At 43.7% G+C, this 24258-nt stretch overlaps 1 pseudogene; it reads left to right on the forward strand.

Annotated features, from left to right (window-relative positions):
* The first annotated feature begins 5413 nt into the window (after nt 1-5413).
* On the forward strand, nt 5414-19641 carry LOC133485903 (G2/M phase-specific E3 ubiquitin-protein ligase-like; annotated as a pseudogene).
* Nucleotides 19642-24258: the final 4617 nt, after the last annotated feature.

Here is a 24258-nt window from a genome sequence, read left to right on the forward strand (position 1 = left end):
TGACTTGAGATCGTTGTCACATTTCTGTGGGGCCAATTATATATTACTCGTGCACTCACTGTTGCAGTCTCACCACGCTGCACTATTTGCATATCTGTTGTTGACCAACACTGGCCACTCATGCCAGAGTAGCATCTGCTCCATTTGCACACTGATTGAGGAGTATCTGCAATATTTGCACAACCAATATTGCGGATACTTTTATATGAAGTTACGCTTTGACGGCAATTATTTTATCCACCGTCAAAGCGTAACTTCATATAGCCTTTCAAATGCCATCAAATTGTTCGTAAGTAAGTATAGTGTTCAATAAAATGTCAAGGTGTAGTCCGCCTTTCGCCCGAAGTCAGCTGGGATAGACTCCAGCGCCCTGTGACCCTAAACAGGATATGCGGTGTTGGAAATGAATGGATGGATGATGTGTGATTCAATATTTTCATTCATTCAGGTCATTTTCAGGGGCACTGAACAGATTGCAACTGGACTGTTCTATTTGGATTAGCAGACGTTTCACCTCTCATCCGTGCAGGCTTCATCAGTTCATGCAACATGGCATAGTTAGGACAGAGTAGCCTAAGTTGGTTTTGACTTAGACTTAGAGGTTCATGCAGTGGCGGTTTCTGATGTGGGCTATATGGGCAGCCAGGGCGATACAATAACTTGTGAGTAACTTCTGATTTGAAAAAAATAAATAAAAAATCAGAGCATGAACATCAAATAAAAATAAATAAATGAAATTATATGCATTGGGCCTGACAGAGGCGGCACGGTGGGCGACTGGTTAGAGCGTCAGCCTCACAGTTCTGAGGACCCGGGTTCAATCCCCGGCCCCGCCTGTGTGGAGTTTGCATGTTCTCCCCGTGCCTGCGTGGGTTTTCTCCGGGCACTCCGGTTTCCTCCCACATCCCAAAAACATGCATTAATTGGAGACTCTAAATTGCCCGTTGGCATGACTGTGAGTGCGAATGGTTGTTTGTTCCTATGTGCCCTGCAATTGGCTGGCAACCAGTTCAGGGTGTACCCCGCCTCCTGCCCGATGACAGCTGGGATAGGCTCCAGCACGCCCGCGACCCTAGAGAGGAGAAGCGGCTCAGAAAATGGATGGATGGATGGGCCTGACAGAAACATTGTTTGCTTTATTCACTGAAATGAGTGAATGAAGAAGCTGTTTGCTTACCAGACTGATAGTGTGTGTGTGTGTGTGTGTGCGTGCGTACGTGTGTGTGTGTGTTTGTGTATGTGTGTTTGAGCGCAGGCGAGAGAGAGAGAGAGAGAGAGAGAGAGAAAGAGAGAGAACTTACTGCAAGGCGTTTTCTCAAGTTAGAAGTGGGCTGAAATATCCACATTTGGGCAATCATAATTTTATTTTATTTTTTTAAACCTGTTCTGTTCAGCTGCATGGCCTTGCAGAATGGTGGATCTGTAAGCCTTTGTGCTGGAACAGTTTTGCTGTGCAACAGGGGAGTTTGAAATACTCCCTCTGCTTATTTTAATTGTTTTCTATTATTCTGATGCGGCACGGTGGCCATTTGTAGATTGGAGGTGGGGGGGGGGGGTCGGGGACACTCGGTGAGGACATGCAATAACTAACCAAGAAAACAAGATAAGGACAGAATGTAGGAAAATGAGCAAGGCAGTGCCACAGACGAGTGGGTAAGGTAGAATTCTTCTGGTGTCTAAACACCTGTAAGTTGCTATGTTAGTATAACCTGTATTGTTGTTAGTGATCCCAGCACAAGTAATTAAAGCCTATACTGTGTCCATGGAACTTATTAGTGATTGAACACCATATCACATGCATGTTAGTCAACTGGTGTATGGAGTTGCTGAGGTGGCACATCGAGGAAGGGTGAGGCCTCCCACCCCCACCCACAAGGGGTGATTTTTATCTCCAATTCGCTTTCTAATTTTTCTTCGTTTTTTTCTTGTAGGAAGAGTATGAAATGATTTTTCCTGTAATTACAACTTTCCCTGGTTCCCAAAGTAAGGATGGAGATGGATCGAGAAAATCTTCCCACTCCTTCCATACAAATAAATCTAACTCTGGATCTTTCAGTAGAGAAGTATTAAAGCGCCAAGTTGGAGACGGAACGGGACCTGCTCAGGGTGTACCCCGCCTCTTGCCCGAAGATAGCTGGGATAAGCTCCAGCAGCCCGTGACACTAGTGAGGAGAAGCGGAAAAGAAAATGTATGGATGGATGGATGTACTATTGTTATAAGTCAACGTGGGACAATGTGTGTGAGTGTATCATCTACAACCCCAATTCCAATGAAGTTGGGATGTTCTGTTAAACATAAATAAAAACAGAATGCAATGATTTGCAAATCATGTTCAACCTATATTTAATTGAATACACCACAAAGACAAGATATGTTCAAACTGAAACTTAAAATTTTATGGCTGCAACACGTTCCAAAAAAGCTGGGACAGGGTCATTTTTACCACTGTGTTACATCACCTTTTCTTTTAACAACATTCAATAAAGTTTGGGAACTGAGGACACTAATTGTTGAAGCTTTGTAGGTGGAATTCTTTCCCATTCTTGCTTGATATACAGCTTCAGCTGTTCAACAGTCCGGGGTCTCCGTTGTCGTATTTTACGCTTCATGATGCGCCACACATTTTCAATGGGAGACAGGTCTGGACTGCAGGCAGGCCAGTCTAGTACCCGCACACTTATACTACGAAGCCACGCTGTTGTAACACGTGCAGAATGGGGTTTGGCATTGTCTTGCTGAAATGATCAGGGGCGTCAATGAAAAAGACGTTGCTTGGATGGCAGCATATATTTCTCCAAAACCTGTATGTACCTTTCACCATTAATGGTGCCTTCACAGATGTGTAAGTCACCCATGCCATTGGCACTAACACAGCCCCATACCGTCACTGATGCTGGCTTTTGAACTTTGCGTCCATAACAGTCCGGATGGTTCTTTTCCTCTTTGGCCCGGAGGACACGACGTCCACAATTTCCAAAAACAATTTGAAATGTGGACTTGTCGGGCCACAGAACACTTTTCCACTTTGCATCAGTCCATCTTAGATGAGCTCGGCCCAGAGAAGCCGGCGGCGTTTCTGGGTGTTGTTGATAAATGGCTTTTGCTTTTCATAGTAGAGTTTCAAGTTGCACTTACGGATGTAGCACCAAACTGCATTTAGTGACATTGGTTTTCTGAAGTATTCCTGAACCCATGTGGTGATATCCTTCACACATTGATGTTGATTTTTGATGCAGTGCCACCTGAGGGATCAAAGGTCGCGGGCCTTCAATGTTGGTTTTCGACCTTGCCACTTACATGTAGTGATTTCTCGAGATTCTCTGAAACTTTTGATGATACTATGGATCGTAGATGATGAAATCCCTTGCAATTGTACGTTGAAGAACATTGTCCTTTAACTGTTCGACTATTTTCTCACGCACTTGTTCACAAAGAGGTGAACCTTGGCCCATCTTTGCTTGTAAATGGAATTCAGGGAAGCTCCTTTTATACCCAATCATGGCCCCCACCTGTTCCCAATTAGCCTGTTCACCTGTGGGATGTTCCAAACAGGTGTTTGATGAGCATTCCTCAACTTTCTCAGTCTTTTTTGCCACCTGTCCCAGCTTTTGTGGAATGTGTTGCAGCCATAGAATTCTAAGTTAATGATTATTTTCAGGCGGCACAGTGGCCGACTGGTAAGCGGGTCAGCCTCACAGTTCTGAGGACCGGGGTTCAATCCCCGGCCCCACCTGTGTAGAGTTTGCATGTTCTCCCCTTGCCTGCATGGGTTTTCTCCGGGCACTCCGGTTTCCTCCCACATCCCCAAAACATGCATGAATTGGAGACTCTAAATTCCCCGTAGGTGTGAATGTAAGTGCGAATGGTTGTTTGTTTATGTGTGCCCTGCGATTGGCTGGCAACCAGTTCAGGGTGTACCCCGCCTCCTGCCCGATGATAGCTGGGATAGGCTCCAGCGTGCCCGCGACCCCAGTGAGGAGAGGCGGCTCAGAAAATGGATGGATGGATGGATGATTATTTGCTAAAAACAATCAAGTTAAGCAGTTTGAAATTAAATATCTTGTGTTTGTAATGTATTAAATTAAATATAGGTTGAACATAATTTGCAAATCATTTGTATTCTGTTTTTATTTATGTTTAACACAACGTCCCAACTTCATTGGAATTGGGGTTGTATAAGTGTGTGGAAAAGGTAGATAACGCTCAGAAATATTCTATGTCTAATGGGAACTTTCTTACTGTGTAGCTGTTGATCATTGTAACCGAGTAAAAGTATCGATTCTTCTTCAAATAAACACTCAAGTAAAAGTAAAAAGTATGTTGCATTCAAACTACTCTGACAAGTACATTCATCCATCCATTTTCCGAACTGCTTATCCTCACTCGGGTCACAGGCGTGCTGGAGCCTATCCCAGCTATCTGCGGGCGAGAGACGGGGTACACCCTGAACTGGTTGCCAGCCAATCGCAGGGCACAAACAAACAAACAACCATTTGCACTCACATTCACACCTATGGGCAATTTAGAGTCTTCAATCAACCTACCACGCTTGTTTGTGGGATGTGGGAGGAAACCGGAGCGCCGGGAGAAAACCCACGCAGGCATGGGGAGAACATGCAAACTTCACACATGCGGGGTCAGGATTTGAACCCCGGTCCTCAGAATTATGAGGCAGATGTGCTAAGCAGTCGGTAACCGTGCCGCCTCTGACAAGTACAATTTATCCAAAATTTTACTTGAGTAAATGTCCATCGATCCATCCATTTTCTTCCGCTTATCCGAGGTTGGGTCGCTGGGCAGTAGCTTTAGCAGGGAAACCCAGACTTCCCTCTCCCCAGCCACTTCCTCCGGCTCTTCCGAGGGGATCCCGAGGCGTTCCCAGGCAAGCCGAGAGATGTAGTTTCTCCAGCATGTCCTGGGCTGTCCCAGGGGTCTCCTCCTGGTGGGACGTGCCCGGAACACCTCACCAGGGAGGCATCCAGGAGACATTCTAAACAGATGCCCGAGCCACCTCATCTGGCTCCTCTTAATGCAGAGGAGCATCGGCTCTACTCTGAGCACCTCCCAGATCACAGAGCTTCTCACCCTATCTCTAAGGGAGAGCCCGGACACCCTGCGGAGGAAATACATTTTGGCCGCTTGTATCCGGGATCTTGTTCTTTCGGTCACGACCCACAGCTCGTGACCATAGGTGAGGGTAGGAACTTAGATCGATGGGAAATAGAGACCTTCGCCTTTCAGCTTAGCTCCTTCTTCACCACAACAGATCGATATAAAGTCTGCAACACTGCAGATGCTGCACCCATCCGCCTGTCTATCTCCCATTCCATTCTTCCCTCACTCATGAACAAGACCCTAAGATAGTTGAACTCCTCCACTTGGGGCAGGATCTCATGCCCGACCTGGGGTATCATGTACAAAAGGTGCGTACGCACAAAAACATGGCGTCCGTTCTTTTTCACGGCAAAGTTCAGATGTATCAAAAGTGACATCACCGTGGAAATGTGCGGTGCCTCACGCCAACTGCATGGCTGGGTACGCACGTTTCTGCAGCTTTTGGTGCTTTGGCGACACTTATAGGTGATGCTGGGTGGAGGACTTTAAATACTTGGGGTCAACCATCCAGAGCAATGGTGAGGGTGGTCAGGAAGTGAAGAAACGGGTCCAAGCAGGTTGGAACGGGTGGAGGAAGGCTTCAGGTGTGTTATGTGACAGAAGAGTCTCTGCTAGGATGAAGGGCAAAGTTTATAAAACAGTGGTGAGGCCACCCATGATGTACGGATTAGAGACAGTGGCACTGAAGAGACAACAGGAAGCAGAGTTGGAGGTGGTGGAAATGAAGATGTTGAGGTTCGCTCTCGGAGTGACCAGGTTGGATAAAATTAGAAATGAGCTCATCAGAGGAACAGCCAAGGTTAGATGTTTTGGAGACAAAGTTAGAGAGAGCAGACTTGGATGGTTTGGTCACGTCCAGAGGAGAAATAGTGACTATATTGGTAGAAGGATGATGAGGATGGAGCTGCCAGGCAAGAGAGCTAGAGGAAGACCAAAGAGAAGGTTGATGGATCTCGTGAGAGAAGACATGATGGCAGTTGGTGTTCGAGAGGAGGATGCAGGAGATACGCTTACATGGAAAAGGATGACGCGCTGTGACGACCCCTAATGGGACAAGCGGAACGGAAAAGAAGAAGAAGATAGGTGGTGCTGGGAAACTGTTCTCCTAAATCTGCACACCAGAGACACGTGAATAATTAGCACTGATGAACAATTCATGCCCGGCAACATTTGATTTCAACAATGCAATTGAGGCAAGGACTCAAAATTCATTTGTTAACCAGCGTATTTAATGAACCACTGATATTTGTGAGGACACCTATTAATTGATCGAGGTGATCATTTATGCCGCCTATTGCCCTCACAATTGTTTCATGACTCCAGCACATGCACAGAAAAAAAGAGCCCTTTGAATTTACTTCATTTGAACATGTACATCGGTTGCACATGATTAAAATGTGTTTAAATTGACATAATTTACCCCTCTTCTCCTAAAAAAACAACATGATTTTTTTTTCAGAAATGCGTGTCCACTCCTGTGTATTAAAATAATAAATTGAGTAATCAAAACGGAGTTAAAGTTTTTGATATCCTCTTTGATATGCTGATGTGCTTCTATTTGAAATAAATTAAACTGCTCCACATTTTTTTCAATGGGATGTACGGTCAAATTGCGTAATTACTCTGGATCTAAAGCTCTGACTAATATTTGTTTAATAGGCAGCAGGCTATAACATTTTGTTCTGCTAATGTCACATTCAGTCAGCAAGTAATGGGTCGTGTTGTTTGTAAAAGCTTTGGATGACACAATGTTTCTTTTAATTAAATTCATATTTATTTTTGTGTTGGACGAGGAGTGTTCGCTACTGTTAAATATATTCTAGAAGTTATCATTTATTTGCTTAGCTTGCATTAGTATTATGGACGATTTTAGATGTCTCGCCTTCAAAAAGATGACTCAGCATCATCCGATGGAAGGGCGCCTGGACCAAGGACGTGATCGGATGTGGTCGGGGACGTGACAGGTGTTGGTCCAATGTTTTGTGTTGTGTCTTATTGTTTAGAACATTATGTCTGGGAAAAACCCTCCTATTTTCAAATAAATGCAGGAGCGACGGGAGAGATTGGTTAGAGCGTGTTGAGAGGCTGTGATCTGAACAATCTCCCATACGCCCTCCTCATGAGAAAAAGAAACCAGTGTCTTCATTCCTTTTGTGTCTATTTTTTATAATGTTGGGTAAGATAAATCCAACAGCTACCCAGCCAATTGAAAAAGGTGATTTTATGTTGTGTGTACAGGGGAGAGCTTCTCTCATGGTAAGAATGTCTATCAAAACACTACTCGGAGACACAGAGCACTTTTATTTTTGAATTTGAATGGCAGAAACAACTGTAAGTAAACAAACAATTGTGGTAAGCATGTATTTATTTTATTTTATTTTTTTCGGCTGTTAGGTCAAGCCGAATGGAAAATCTGTATCCCTTTTATGCCGGAACAGTTTTACTGTGTAACAGTGGAGTTTTTGAGCTTTCGCTGTAGTTTCTTAGTATTGTAATTAAGGTTTATTGAGAATCAGAGTCGATCAGTCGAACAGAACGAAGTTTCTAGAGGTAAGCGTTACACTTTGCAACGATTTTGTCGGCCTTATCAGTTTCGGGCGATAATTAGCATTTCATGCTGATCAGCTTTAATGTCATAATTTGTCGCAAAAGACATTTACTCTGCGTTGCCATCGTGCACAGTATATTTGAATCCAAAAGCTAGTTTATTTTTAGCCTTGTTGCATGTCTTTTGACATAGTACTGTAAATATCTGACGGCCAATAAAGTTATTAAAAAAAAAACACGTCGGCGGTGTGGAACAGACAACACGTCTGAGACAGACAACACGTAATGCCCGGATCAGACTACAAGACAAATTTGCTCTTTCACAATTGCACTGTCAGACTACTGCAATAAAATCTTGTATTCCGATACCACCGCATCCCGTTTTTTACGATCAGTGGGCTTTATCTTAACTCAAATGCGACTGGATACACTCGTTACCATGGCAAAAGACAACAAGAGCAGATTGCACCGTGTGTTTGTAAAAACAAAATGGGGGTATTGGTGGTCACCAGTGCTCAGGAGAGGAGAGGACGTTTGTTTAAGGCTTGCTTGAGGTATGTTCCCGTACTTTTAATACAATACAGCTCACAAGCAGGCAACAAAACGTTATGTAACCTAGCAAGCTAGTGGTAGCACGAACTGTTGTACGTAAACATGCCGCCGTTCTGTCGAAGCATGCTCCAATGTTTTGGTGTGGGTGAAGTAATTTAATTAAAAATAAAGTAATTTAATTACAATACGTTAGCACCCTGGCCGATTGGTTAGAGTGTCGGCCTCACAGTTCTGAGGACCGGGGTTCAATCCCCGGCCCTGCTGTGTGGAGTTTGAATGTTCGCCCCGTGCTTGCGTGGGTTTTCTCCGGGCACTCCGGTTTCCTCCCACATCCCAAAAACATGTATGGTAGGTTGATTGAACACTCTAAATTGCCCGTAGTTGTGAATGTGAGTGCGAATGGTTGTTTGTTTCTATGTCCCCTGCGATTGGCACATGAAGCCCTACAACGTTTAACAGGTAGTTTTCTTTTCCTTTCAGTCTTGATGCATCCAAAGAAGACAGATTTGGGAGACTAGTCAATGACAACCACAAATCTCCAAAACTGTATCATGAAAAAAGACATTGTAAACAGCAGGCCACATTTGTCCATATTTGCTGTAAAAAACATAGAAACAGGAACTGAAAATGATTATAACTATGGTGATTCAAAATGGGCATGGCTTATAAAGGTTAGTTGTTTCGAGAATACATACTGAATATTTCTTATTTCTGATCAGTTCTCGATGTGTTCTTGTCCTTTATCTGAACTCCAGGTAACAAACACAATGTATCCTGCTGTGGCAGTAGAACGTGAAACATAAATAAGATGGCGCCTACCAGTGTGGTCGCCTCGGTAATGCGCTCTCTAGTATTGTCTTTGTTTTTGTGTTTTTTGTCCGTCTTTGGAGACCTTACATGACTCACTTACACAAGGGGAGACCTGCTAACCATCAAGGAGGCTACTCCGGACTTTCTGTCACCAACTTTCGAATATCCGCTCAGTTTTTTCCCCGAGTTACTCACCGGAGCGGGGTCAGCGGTTTTCGGCGCATGGAGACGGAAGCGGCGCCACAGAGGGAAGCGAGCCGGCATTCAGGTGAAACTCCGCAAGAGAGGACACAGATTGGCGTTCCCGTCGATCCACCTCGCGAATGTACGCTCCCTACCTAACAAATGGACGAGTTTCATCTTCTGTTAAAGACCAGTAAAGACTTCGGACGTTCCGCGGCCATGTGCTTCACGGAGACCTGGCTTTGCGACGCTGTGCCCGATGGCGGCGTCATGCTTCCCGGCTTCCACATTCATCGAGCGGAGCGCGACATGGAATCATCGGGGAAAACAAAGGGCGGCGGGATATGCCTCTATATCAACGAAAAATGGTGTACGGACGTCACGGTGCTCAGCACACACTGCAGCCCGCATTTGGAGTCGCTATTCTTAAACTGTAAACCATTCTACTCGCCACGTGAGTTCGCATCATTCATACTGGCTGGAGTCTATATAACGCCTCAAGCTAACACGAACGCCGCATTGCTAACGCTCGCCGAACAAGTCAACGAAATTGAAAAAAAACAACCGGACTCACCCCTCATTATTCTCGGGGACTTTAACAAAGCTAAACTCAACCACAAACTCCCTAAATACAAGCAGCACATCGACTGTCCTACCAGGGAAAATAATACTTTAGACCACTGCTACAGTACGGTAAAAAACGCATACCGTGCTATACCTCGTGCAGCCTTGGGCTCGTCTGATCACTGCTTAATTCACTTAATACCGACGTACAGGCAAGAACTTAAATGTGCGAAGCCTACAGTGAAAACAGTCAAAAAGTGGACAAATGAAGCCAAGATGGAACTGCAAAGTTGTTTAGACTGCACAGACTGGAGTGTCTTTGAAAATTCAGCTGGCAGCCTGGATGAATATACGGACACTGTCACATCCTATATCAGTTTCTGTGAAGAGGTCTGTGTACCAACAAAATCATTTCGCACATTCAACAACAATAAGCCGTGGTTCACTGCTAAACTTAAGCAGCTTCGCCAAGCTCAGGAGGACGCATATCAGAGCGGGGACAGGGCCCTGTATAATCGAGCTAGAAACCAGCTGACTAAAGAAATTAACATTGCAAAGAGGATCTATACAGCAAAGTTGGAAAATAAGTTTAGCGCAAACGACTCGAAATCAGTCTGGCATGCATTCCAATCGCTGACTAATTACAAGCGACGATCCTCCCAAGCTGAGAACAATAGCACACGAGCCAACGACTTGAATACGTTCTACTGCAGATTTGAAAAGGACAGTTTCACACCACACACCCACCCGGCCGCACCCGCGACCACAATCACACCTCTGACCTCTGCGTTAACCATCCATGAACAGGATGTGAGACGCATTTTCAAACAACAAAAGATTAACAAAGCGGCAGGCCCGGACCACGTGTCCCCATCCTGCCTCAAAGTCTGCGCGGACCAGCTCGCTCCAGTCTTCACTCAGATCTTCAACAGACCTCTGGAAATGTGTGAAGTTCCATCCTGTTTCAAACGCTCCACCATCATTCCAGTCCCTAAGAAACCTGAATGACTACAGGCCTGTCGCTTTGACATCTGTGGTCATGAAGTCCTTTGAACGTCTCGTGCTGGACCACCTCAAGAGTGTCACAGGTCCCCTGCTGGACCCCCTGCAATTTGCCTACCAAGCGAACAGATCTGCGGATGATGCAGTCAACATGGGACTGCACTTCATCCTAGAACACCTCGACAGTGCAGGGACCTACGCGAGGATCCTGTTCGTGGACTTCAGCTCACCGTTCAACACCATCATCCCTGAACTGCTTTCATCCAAGCTTCTCCAGCTCAGCGTCTCACCTGCCATCTGCCAGTGGATTTACAGCTTTCTGACGGGCAGGACACAGCAGGTCAGGCTGGGGGAGGCAGCCTCATCCATACGCAGCATCAGCACTGGGGCGCCCCAAGGTTGTGTCCTCTCTCCGCTGCTCTTCTCTCTCTACACGAACGACTGCACCTCAGCGAACCCGAATGTCAAACTCCTGAAGTTTGCAGATGACGCCATTGTCATCGGCCTCATCAAGGTCGCTGACGAGACTGCATATCGACAGGAAGCGCAGCGGCTGGAGCTGTGGTGCGGCCGACACAACCTGGAGCTGAACACGCTCAAGACTGTAGAGATGATCGTGGACTTCAGGAGGCATCCTTCGCCACAGCTGCCCCTCACGTTGTCCAGCTGCCTTGTGTCAACCGTCGAGACCTTCAAGTTCCTGGGAATTACAATCTCTCATGACCTGAAGTGGGTGACCAACATCAACTCCGTCCTCAAAAAGGCCCAGCAGAGGATGTACTTCCTGCGGCTTCTGAGAAAGCACGGCCTGCCACCGGAGCTGCTGAGACAGTTCTACACAGCGGTCATCAAATCAGTCCTGTGTTCTTCCATCACAGTCTGGTTTGGTGCTGCCTCAAAAAAGGACAAACTCCGACTGCAACGGACAATCAAAACTGCTGAAAGGATTGTCGGTACCCCCCTACCCACCCTTGGGGACTTGCACGCTGCCAGAACTAAGACAAGGGTGTGCAAAATCCTCTCGGGCCCTCCGCACCCCGGTCACCAGCTCTTCCAGCTCCTTCCCTCAGGTCGGCGCTACCGATCAATGCAAACTAGAACTAGTAGACATTCCAACAGCTTCTTCCCTCTTGCAATCAACTTCTTAAACAGCTAACCTATAATTCCATCACAACAAGCTGGCAATTTTTTGACTTGAGTTCGTTGTCACATTTCTGTGGGGCCAATTATGTATTACTCGTGCACTCACTGTAGTTGTCTCGCCATGCTGCACTATTTGCATATACTGGCCACTCACGCCAGAGTAGCATCTGCTCCATTTGCACACTGATTGAGGAGTATCTGTAACATTTGCACAACCATTGTCCCAGATTATCGCACTATTCGTCACTTTAAACCGCATACACTCCTTGAAGTCTCAGCGCCCTTTGCACAATGGTCATTGCACCGGACTATTGCGATATTAGTCATTCGAACTGCTCTAAGTGCTAGAGGACTCTGCATCTTTTTGCACAATTGTTTTTTGTCAATGTCTTTATGTCTCCAAAGTGTTCTGTAAATTGACTGTCTGTTGTACTAGAGCGGCTCCAACTACCGGAGACAAATTCCTTGTGTGTTTTGGACATACTTGGCAAATAAAGATGATTCTGATTCTGATTCTGATTCTGATTCTGATTCACTGGAGATCAGACTTCCAATGAGAACTCAAAGGAAGATGATGCTGGCACACAGGTAATGGAGTAAAGTAGACACTGGCCTAAATAAATTGATTTGGAAATGCACAGTGTATTACTTATATTGTCACGTTGACTTTTCTGATACAGCTTTTCCACAGAATTACTCATCAGATGTTGTGGTAGACTACTGATTGAGAGAACAGTTTACGTGACTAACACACTTCCAGTCTTGTCCTCATGGGGCCCAATGAACGTCACAGAGAGATTTGTTTCGAGTCTTGCCATATTACACACACTTGTTTCTAGTCTTGCCCTAATGGGGCCCTGACGCAGGGGTCTGACTCTTAGGTCATTTCACAAAATTTTAGTCACACCTTTCAATTTCTAAGCCAAGTGAGTACAAGTGTCATTTTACACTTTTTGAACTGTGATAGGTTATAAAAGGGTATTATTTACTTAATCAAGTGCAGGGCCTTATATGATGTTTTGACACTCGTCCTACAGCATGAATGTGATCAGTTCTTAATGTGTTCTTGTCCTTGATCTGAATTCCAGGTGATACACACGCAGTATAATGGTGTGGCAGTAGAACATGAGACATTCACTGCAGATCAAACTTCCAACGTGGATTCAAAGGAAGATGATGCTACCACACAGGTAATGGAGTAATGTAGACACTGTCTTAAATAACTGTTCATTTGGAAATGGCCAGTATATTACTTATATTGTCACATTTTGACTTTTCTGATACATCTGTCCAGGAAGAATTACTCTAAAGATGTTGTGGTAATCACCTGATTGAGAGAACAGTTTACATGACCGACAAACTTCCAGTCTTGTCCTAATGGGGCCCAATGATCATCACACATAGATTTGTTTGCAGTCTTGCCGTATTACACACACTTGTTTCTAGTCTTGCCCTAATGGGGCCCTGACGCAGGGGTCTGACTCTTAGGTCATTTTACAAAATTTTAGTCACACCTTTCAATTTCTAAAGCAAGTCATTTTACACTTTTTGAACTGTGATAGATTTTAAAAGAGTATTATGTACTTAATCAAGTGACACTCGTCCTATATGATGATCGTTATCAGTTTTTAAGGTATTCTTGTCCTTTATCTGAAATGCAGGTGACAAACATGCTGTGGCAGTCGAACATGAGACATTCACTGCAGATCAAATTTCCAACGTGGACTCAAAGGAAGATGATGTTAGCACACAGGTAATGGAGTAATGGAGACACTATTTTAAATAACTGTTCTTTTGGAAATGTAGTATATTACTTATATTGTCACATTGACTTTTCTGATACATCTGTTCAGACAGAATTACACCCTGGCAGATTGGTTAGAACGTCAGCCTCACAGTTCTGAGGACCGGTGTTCAATCCCCGGCCCCGCCTGTGTGAAGTTTGCATGTTCTCCCCGTGCCTGCGTGGGTTTTCTCCGGGCACTCCGGTTTCCTCCCAAATCCCAAAAACATGCATTAATTGGAGACTCTAAATTGCCCGTAGGTGTGACTGTGAGTGCGAATGGTTGTTTGTTTGTATGTGCCCTGCGATTGGCTGGCAACCATTTCAGGGTGTACCCTGCCTCCTGCCCGATGATAGCTGGGATAGGCTCCAGCATGCCCGCAACCCTTGTGAGGAGAAGCGGCTCAGAAAATGGATGGATGGATGGAAAAATCAGCAGCCCAAAAGGTTCTGTTTTATGTTTTAAACACATCTCAATGTAAATGCCAAGAATTGAAAGCTACAATTCTAAACTTTTGTCTTATATTCATCCTTTGACCTTAAACTGAAATGTCTCCAGAATATGGTACAAAATAAAGAATTGGCCTCGCTATTAAATGCTTTTGGAGGCTACTGTATGTTATGAGGGTCACTGATGGTGTAGTGGTGCATTCGCCTGACTTCAGTGTGGGCGGCGTGGGTTCAGTTCCCACTCAGTGACGCTGTGAATGTGAATGCGAGTGGTTGTCCGTGTCTATATGTGCCTTGTGACTGATTGGGGACCAGTTCAGAGTGCAGTCCATCTTTCACCCCAAGGTCAACTGGGATAGGCTCCAGCACCCCATGACCCTGAACAGGATAAGTGGTATTGAGGATGGATGGTATGAATCAAATTATTTTTAATTTCTTAAGATTTAACTTTCTAAAACCTATAATGTGTTGTTTTGATGACTACTTAGGCAAACAAGATGTGATTAAAACAAGCTGGATACCTACAGAAGTGGATGCACTGGAGAGGCCTCATCTCAGCAAGTATATACAGTAAAGACCAGATGCCAGGTAAAGACCAATCCAATGACGCAGAAATTGACATGTGGAAGAAGAGACTGGAGAACAGTAAAGTACCAAATAAAAAACGGAAAAGAAGGGTACAATAAATGTTATGTTTTTTGTGTGTGTTTCCTTTGTTACGTTTTGTTAAGCCATCGTTGCAGATAAAAATAAATCAAACGGTAGTTCACAGAATGTCTTTTGTGTTTTTGGAAGAACTCAGTGCTAGAATCTGCCAGTTGCTACACAATAATAATGTACTTGAATCTTTGACAATGCTTTTTAGTTAATTTACAAATGTAATCTGGAGTTTTGTATGACATGAAATTCACCATGGTTTGGGATACATTGAGCATAAGATCACTGTCTGGGTATTATTATTATTATTATTAGTAGTAGTAGTAGTAGTAGTAGTATGATTGAGGCAAGCCACAGTTGTAACTGAGCTACCTGTTGGTCTAAAAATGGTTTGAGTCATTCATATCACAACATTATCATCTTTCCAATAAAGAGTTGCATGATGATGTTGAAATAATAGTAGTGGTGCATCTGAACTAAGTCTATTTTAGTAATTAGACAACAATTAATGGAAAACCCAATGAAGATTAAAGATAACTACGTGTTTGCCAGTAACAATTTTCTCGGAAAATTTGCAGCCTTCCCCTCCAAAGCACCATGAAGCTTTGGCGAATGAGGACCCAACGGGAGAGTTGAGCTATGTGACGAGCACCGTCCTGTGCCTTGAGTTTGCTTCTTCATTTCAACCGCCCAGTCATCAGATGAAGCAGGAGGAATCATTGAGTTACTGCAACCTAATCTAAAACTTCGGTCCCTGCAGAGACATAAAAACTACGAATGTGTGTGTGAATTTGTGGAAGTCGACCTCACAAAGTCTGGAATACTAGAAACATGGCCCCACAGGTGACACAGTTTCAAATTCTGTCAACTTTAAGTGATATTTCTGATTGGGATTTTGTTTTTTTATCTTCCCTGGTTTTTTTCAGAGCTGTAGAACCACTGGAAAGGGTGGACCCCAAAAATGTACAAGTTCAGTGTTCATTAATTCAAGAAATAAAGTTATTTTTAATGTAGAAATTAGGCTGGAATTTGCCCTCTGAAAAGTACTTTAGTGTTTAATCACTCAATGAGTACTGAAAAAAAGACTTTTCAACTATATTCTAATTTATTGAGATGTACCTATATTTAAAAAAAATCATGAAATATTTGACTCTGACTGTGTGTAGTCTTGGAGTGCATATCTTTTCACTACGACAATTCAATTCCTTCATTCCCTTTGGACACCTCAATAGGTACACCGGAGCATGGGAGCTTAAACGCAACTATCCGGTCATCCTGCCTGCAACGAACCGTATACGTTTCAGATTGTAACGCAGCGGTGTTGAAACTCTGCCTTGAGTCCAGGAGTAAACACACGTCCACTGCGCTTAAGCCCGAAAGGCACATTTATCCGGCAGCATCCGCGTCCGAATAATGGTGTCCCGCTCTTGATAGACGAGTTAGCCTAGCCCTACGTCATACGACATACATACATTAAAAATATATATGTATGTACTATACAGTATAATGCTATGTAATGCTACTGCTGAAGTCAGGCTTACTATTGGTCTTTATGGCCGTTGGTCAATGCCATAGTTTATTTTGAAACCACTTCCTTTTCAACTCATATATATACACGCTCACATAAACATGTCAAAAGTTTACACACATACACCTCAGTAGATAGATAGATAGGATAAGCAGTATATAAATTGGCTGGATACATTCTGCTGATATTTATGGATTGGATTAAATAAATGGATTAAATAGAATATATAGCACAGGTGTACGTAACTGGAACAGTGTTTCTCAAAGTGTAGTACCAGTACCGCTAGTGGTACCGAAACTAAATTAAATGTTCACTGCATAATGTTATAGTGACTTCATGTTTTTGATCAAATACAGTACATTTGTAAATAACAGTACAGTTACCCACAAGTAACTTAACCGGAGACCAAAGCGACAAGCGGCGTACAGCCGACCATTTCATCAACTCCAACTGTGGATACGCTGGCCGGGTATATGGCACAACAATTCGGCTCTTGGCCACCAAGCACGAGGAGGAGAAGGTGCTTATAAATTAATTATCTTTTAATCCAACGTCGACATCACGGTTAGCTTCGCATAGCTCCACTACGAACGAGGCATGGGTCAATGTATCCAGTCGGGCACTAAATCAACGAAGAATTCTAGTTGTTTGCCATGAATAAAAAGCTTCGTTTTGCAGGAAGTACTGTATTTCGTTAAAGATGGGGGGGGGGGGGTTACCGCACTTAACCAAGCACCTATTTCTAAGGCTTGTATAGTAACTAGGCTGTAATTTTCTCAAATGAGTTGGGGCACAAAAAGAAAATGATAAGTGGTTACCGCACTTAACCAAGCACCTATTTCTAAGGCTTGTATAGTAACTAGGCTGTAATTTTCTCAAATGAGTTGGGGCACAAAAAGAAAATGATAACACGACACTGTCTATGCATTCAATGTAATACACAAGCCGCATATGATGGGATAATCAACACTTCATACATATTTACAACTCACTCCAAATATGGGAGGTGAGTGTTGACAGGCTTGGGATTCATGATCGTGCTTGCATCAGTATAGTTGGGAAGTGTAACAATGTTGATTATATTCGAATTCAATGTCATCTCACTTGAAGCAAAACATCAAGTGGACATTTTTTTAAATTTATTTTTGTAGTCACCTTTTGCAAAACAAAAACAAAATCACAAAATAAAGTTCAACATTTTGTGAAAGTGCATCTGTTCATTCATTTCTGTTTTACAGGTCAGAAAAGGTTCCTGTCCAAGAAATATTACTGGAACTCTCAAGCAAATTAAATGCAAAAAGGCAGTGTAAATTTAACATAAATCGCATTGCTGTATGGGAGGGAGCCATGTGAGGCTTCCAAAGGTTGTCCTATGACCCCAATTTTATGATGTATGTAAAATTTTCTGATGACATGGGGATACATGGAGGAGGAGTTGAGTTAGGAGGACCAAAGAGAGAATTCTTCAAGCTTCTGATGGACAACATTGCCAGGTCACCCATGTTTGAGTGGAAAGAAAACAGAAAGAACTTGGCGCTTTACAGTACAGGTAATGACTGGCTTCATTTAATGTGAAATATTTGATTTTATTGTGATTGCTGCCTTTAAAATGATTTAGTTATTACTACAACCGGTACAGGGTGTACCCCGCTTCCCCCCCGAAGATAGCTGGGATAGTCCAGCACGCCCGCCGTGATCCTAGTGAGGAGAAGCGGTAAAAAGAAAATGGATGAAATGTTTTTATTTCATTTTCTGCTCTCAGAGGGGACTGGTACTACTTTGCTGGTGGAGCCATTGCAGTGAGCTTGGTACATGGTGGTCCACCACCAAACTTCCTCTCTCCAGTACTATTTAGTCTTCTGGTCAATTCTTCAGCAAATCCAAAAGTTGAAGTTATAGCTGACACCGAACTCATGGATAAAGTAAAAAAAAAGTTAATTTGGTCTTTGTTACATCTTAAACTGCATTGCAAAGTTCTCTTGTGTTCCAATTTGAAAGGTGTAGCGACCCACCTTTTTATTTTTACTTTGAATGCCACCACTGCTGAATTGGCAAGTGTTGATAGCAAAGCGCATTTCCCTTTTTACTTATTGCAACGTTGGAGAACAATACGCTGTTAGGAAAGCTTGTCTTGTGAAACAAGGTTGTTTGGAAGCACCACCTTTCATTCTTTAAATTCGATGACAGTTTTGCAGTAACATATTAATCCTAAAGGGAATATTTAATTTCTTGTTGAAAATTGAACGGTATTTAAAATTTAAGGGTAGCATTTAAAGGGCAACTTTCAGAGTTTTGAATGTCTTTGCCTTTGTCCCCCTGTCTGGAGAATTTGGGGATTAAAAAAAAAAAAATCAAGGCTTCATCACCCAGCCCTGTTATCAAAATTGAATAAGACTTGTCATAAGTCACTCTGCTTATCCTTGTGACGCTAGGTATCTGAAAGTACAACGCTTGATGACCTCGAAGTCAAAAAAATCCTTTGCCTGACGACTTGGCCAATGCAGGATGTTTTAGGCCTATGCAGTCGATTACAGACAAGGCTCTGCTGGAACATGACATTGTCATGTTTCAGGTCATTCACAGGGTTCAAGGCCCATTTCAGAGGTATGCAGTAATAGCTGTTGTACACTAGTCTGTATAGGGCATGCCAGCAGGGTTTCAGGCGAGCGTCACAAAATATAATGAAAGTCTATGAAACCAACGGGTGGTTTGACTTTGCACAAGTGAGTTGTGGTTTGTGCAATTGTTTGCAGATTTTGTGAAGGACTGAAAACTCTTGGGGCTCTTCCACAACATCCAGACAGCTTTCGTCCCCTGTTCTGCTTTGCGCCACACCAACTGACTGCTGACCAGATAGATGGATCTTTTCAACATTCGTCTCTTCCCAGAAGGGAGCAACAAGAGAGCTGCTGAGGAGATGATGGTTACTTTTCCTCCAAGATGCAGAAGGTTTGCTTTAGTGGTCAAATACACACATGCATTCCACCACCCTTATAGTGTGTGTGTATATTATTTTTTAAACTACTATAACCGAATGTTTTGTTCTAACAGAAGAAGAGGGGCCATCCAAACTTGAGAAAATATTGGCCTTCACAACAGGAGCATCTGTGGTACCACCTATTGGCTTTTCTCCAACTCCTTCTGTCCAGTTCCTTCATCAAGGAGATGATGACGCTTTTTCTCTGTTCCCTCTTGCCAACACGTGCGTTAATTGCATAAAGTTGCCATTAGAAGCTTCTTACGAACTGTTTAAGGAGAGGTTCGACTTTGCGTTCGGGAACACATAATGGGTTTGGCCGAGCATGAACATGTTATTCTCAAATGTGAAAGTACATGGCTGAGAAATCTACAGAAGTAACAAAAAATGTTTGAAGTAGTTTTGTAACAAAAATAAGAACATTTTCATTAAGTTGACCTATAATCACAAACTCTTGGGAGGGGAAGAAAAAAAACATTGGTCTTCTTTAACAGATGTATATTCAATGTTCAGTCACTGAATAAAGTTCAGAAGTGAACAGAAAATATCTATTCCATGGTTACCATCATTTTCCAGTGGATTCACTTGTTGACTCATGTTCATTGTAATGTCATCCATGTTTGTATTCATTTCTGGAGTCACCACGTTATTATTATTAGTTTGCAGTTCCGGCAATGGGCCTTCATCAACGCCAAAGTAGTTATTAGCATCAAGGACACTGTTAATGGCTGGATGGATTCCTGCATTCTTGATAACACCTGCATGCCACAATTGAAGGGGTGTCTGACCCCCTTGTGTAGACAGCCCATGATTGATAAACATTTGTGTAAACATCTGACATGTTTATGTGAGCGTGAATTTATATGAGTTGAAAACGAAGTGGTTTCAAAATAAACTATGCCATTGACCAACGGCCATAAAGTATAATAGTAAGCCTAACTTAAGCAGTAGCGTTACTTAGCATTATACTGTATAGTACATACATATATATATTTTAATGTATATATGTCGTATACTTGTTGATTATTGTGTTACGATAACGGTTTTCCTCATTGATTTAAAATGGCTGCATTTAATGTGTAAGTGCTGTAGGATAGGATGTAATGGTCGGCCAATCAGAAGCCGTGTCGTGTCTGACGTAGGCTGACTCGTCTACCCCAGAGCGGGACACCATTAACAGGACACGGATGCTGCCAGATAAATGTGCCTTTCGGGCTAAAGCACAGTGGACGTGTGTTTACTCCTGGACTCAAGCCAGAGTTGCAATCTGAAACGTATACGGTTCGTTGCAGGCAGGATGACCGGAGGGTTGCGTTTAAGCTCCCATGCTCCGGTGTACCTAATGAGGTGTCCAAAGGGAATGAAGGAATTTAATTGTTGTTGTGAAACTCGTGTCATAGATATGCACTCCAGACTACACACAGTCAGAGTCAAATATTACACGACTTTTTTAAATATAGGTACATCTCAATAAATTAGAATATAGTTGAAAAGGTTTTTTTCAGTACTCATAGAGTGATTAAACGCTGAAGTATTTTTCAGAAGGCCAATTCCAGCCTAATTTCTACATTAAAAATCACTATATCTTGAATTAATTCACTATTTCGTTTGACGTTATATTTTACTTTCTCAATATGGGGAATTTTTTTATTTGCTATGTGCTACAATCATCAAAATAATACATATTTTAAATATGAAATACTTCACTCTGAGTGTGTGCAGTGTGCAGTTCATCTCTATAATTTCACTTTTTTAATTGAACTACCTAATAAAAGATTTACACTATTCATATGTGAGCATGATTGACATGAACTTGTGAATGCCAGTGATGTGTGCGAGAATGTGATTGACGTGCTCGCGTGAACGCATTTGAGTAGTGTTGATGTCAGCAAGATGCGTGTGTGTGAGAGCATTTGTGTAGGGTAAATGAGAGCATTTGAGTAGTGTAAATGAGAGCATTTGACTAGTGCCAATGAGAGCATTTGAATAGTGTAAATGAGAGCATTTGAGTAGTGTAAATTAGAGCATTTGAGTAGTGTCAATGAGAGCATTTGAGTTGTGTCAATGAGAGCATTTGAGTAGTGTAAGTGAGAGCATTTGAGTAGTACCAATGAGAGCATTTAAGTAGTGTTAATGAGAGCATTTAAGCCTTTAAGTAGTGTTAATGAGAGCAAGATTCGTGTGTATGAGAGTGTTTGAGTCGTCACTATGGGAGCCTTTCAGTAGTTTGTGTGTGTGTGAAAGCATTTTAATAGTAAGTGTGAGAGCTAATCCTGAATAATGTACCTAACGGCCCCTCATAATATGGAGCAGTCGTTCTTATTAAGGTGCGCCTTATGTAATCTCTCATTGTCAGCTTCCAATATGGTCCTGGACCATACAGAAGGATTCGCAGTATAAATAGCTAATAAAAATCTTGTCTTTCCACTGTAATTTTAGGCAGATCATGGGACGTTCTTTCAGTGTCAGCCACATCTTAGGATGCCATGTGCCTGCAAAGGCTTATGACAGCAAAAATCACTTGGCGTAATGACGACATGTGCTGCAAACCCTTGTAATTACAGTGTGGCTCAATGTAGGCAGCTGGGTTTGTGATTCTCCAAACTAAAATTTTTGAAAATGATCCTAAAAATTGAAGGTACATTTAATGCTATCATTTAATAATTTCAATTTTTATCTGACATCTGCTCTTATAACAGCTGTGATCGAAAAAGTATTACTTACGTTTTAATTCGTTTTAATGATTATCTGTCTAATTGTTTGTCACCTTTGTCACCTTCTCTTCTGTATCAAGGTCGGGAGTCTCTCCTGAAAAAAGAAAGAAGACAAACTCACAATGGTCATTAAATTAAAACTGATTAGACTGGAATTTTCCCAAATGCAGATTAACAAGCCACAAAGTTTCTGTGAGAAGTGAACAGATAAGACAGAACTGAAACTTTCTGGCAAATCACCTGAAGTGTATGTTTACAGATGCAAAAGTCAATCATGCAAAGAAAACAACATTATACTTACTTGGTGTAGGCACAGTTATGTTCTTAAGTTTCAGCCAGCACAAAGTCTGTTCAGTCTGTGCAAGATACAATGAAATCTCAAGACTCTCAAGGTATTCTGAAGCACATTGTACTGCCTACTGTCAGGTCATGGGTCTGTTAAAAGGATAATGACCGAGAACAGACATAAAGAACAAAAGAAGGATCTTGTTCTTTTGGTCATGACCCACAGCTCGTGACCATAGGTGAGGGCAGGAACGTAGATCAACCTTTAGGCTTAGCTCCTTCTTTACCACAATGGACTGATACAAAGTCCGCATCACTGCAGACGCTGCACCGATCTGCCTGTTGATCTCCCGTTCCATTCTTCCCTCACTCGTGAACAAGACCCCAAGATACTTGAACTCCTCCAGGATCTCATCCTCGACCTGGAGAAGGCACGCCACCCTTTTCCGACTGAGTACCATGGTCTCAGATTTGGAGGTGCTGCTTCTCATCCCAGCCGCTTCACACTCGGCTGCGAACTGCTCCAGTGAGAGTTGGAGGTCACGGCTTGATGAAGCCAACAGAATCACATCATCGGCAAAAAACAGAGATGCAATACTGAGGAAACCAAACCAGACCCCCTCTACGCCTCGGCTGCGCCTAGAAATTCTGTCCATAAAAGTTATGAACAGAATCGGTGACAAAGGGCATCCTTGGCGGAGTCCAACCCTCACCAGGAACGAGTCCGACTTACTGCCTGATATGCGAACCAAACTCTGACTCCGGTCGTGAAGGGACCGAACAGCCCGTATCAGGGGGTTCGGTATCCCATACTGCCGAAGCACCCTCCACAGGACTCCCCGAGGGACATGGTCGAACGCCTTCTCCAAGTCCACAAAACACATCTAGACTGGTTGGGTGAACTCCCATGGACCCTCGAGGACCCTGCCGAGTGTGTAGAGCTGGTCCACTGTTCCACGGCCAGGACGAAAACCACACTGCTCCTCCTGAATCTGAGATTCGACTTCCCGACGGACCCTCCTCTCCAGCACCCCTGAATAGACCTTACCAGGGAGGCTGAGGAATGTGATCCCCCTGTAGTTGGAACACACCCTTCTTAAAAAGGGGGACCACCCCAGTCTGCCAATCCAGAGGCACTGTCCCCGATGCCCACGCGATGTTGCAGAGGCGTGTCAACCAGGACAACCCCACAACATCCAGAGCCTTTAGGAACTCCGGGCGAATCTCATCCACCCCCGGGGCCCTGCCACCAAGGAGCTTTTTAACTACCTCGGTGACCTCAAACCCAGAGATAGGAGAGCCCGCCTCAGAGAACCTACACTCTGCTTCCTCATGGGAAGGCGTGTCGGTGGAATTCAGGAGGTCTTCGAAGTATTCTCCCCACCAACTCACAACATCCCGAGTCGAGGTCAGCAGCACCCAATCCCCACTATACACAGTGTTGGTGGTGCACTGCTTTCCTCTCCTGAGACGCCGGATGGTGGACCAGAATTTCCTCGAAGCCATCCCGAAGTCTTTCTCCATGGCCTCACCAAACTCCTCCCATATCCGAGTTTTTGCTTCAGCGACCACCAGAGCTGCATTCCGCTTGGCCAGCCACTACCCATCAGCTGCCTCAGGAGTCCCACAGGCCAAAAAGGCATGATAGGACTCCTTCCTCAGCTTGACGGCATCCCTCACCGTTGGTGTACACCAACAGGTTCGGAGATTACCGCCACGACAGGCACTGACCACCTTACGGCCACAGCTCCGGTTGGCCACCTCAGCAATGGTGAACTCGGACTCAATGTCCCCCACCTCCCCGGAACATGAGCAAAGTTCTGTCGGAGGTGGGAGTTGAAACTCCTTCTGACAAGGGATTCTGCCAGACGTTCCCAGCAGACCCTCACAATACGGTTGGGCCTGCCACGTCGGACCGGCATCTTCCCCCACCATCGGAGCCAAATC

This window comes from Phyllopteryx taeniolatus, chromosome 11 (assembly GCF_024500385.1).
Source record: "Phyllopteryx taeniolatus isolate TA_2022b chromosome 11, UOR_Ptae_1.2, whole genome shotgun sequence".
NCBI classification, from domain to species: domain Eukaryota; kingdom Metazoa; phylum Chordata; class Actinopteri; order Syngnathiformes; family Syngnathidae; genus Phyllopteryx; species Phyllopteryx taeniolatus.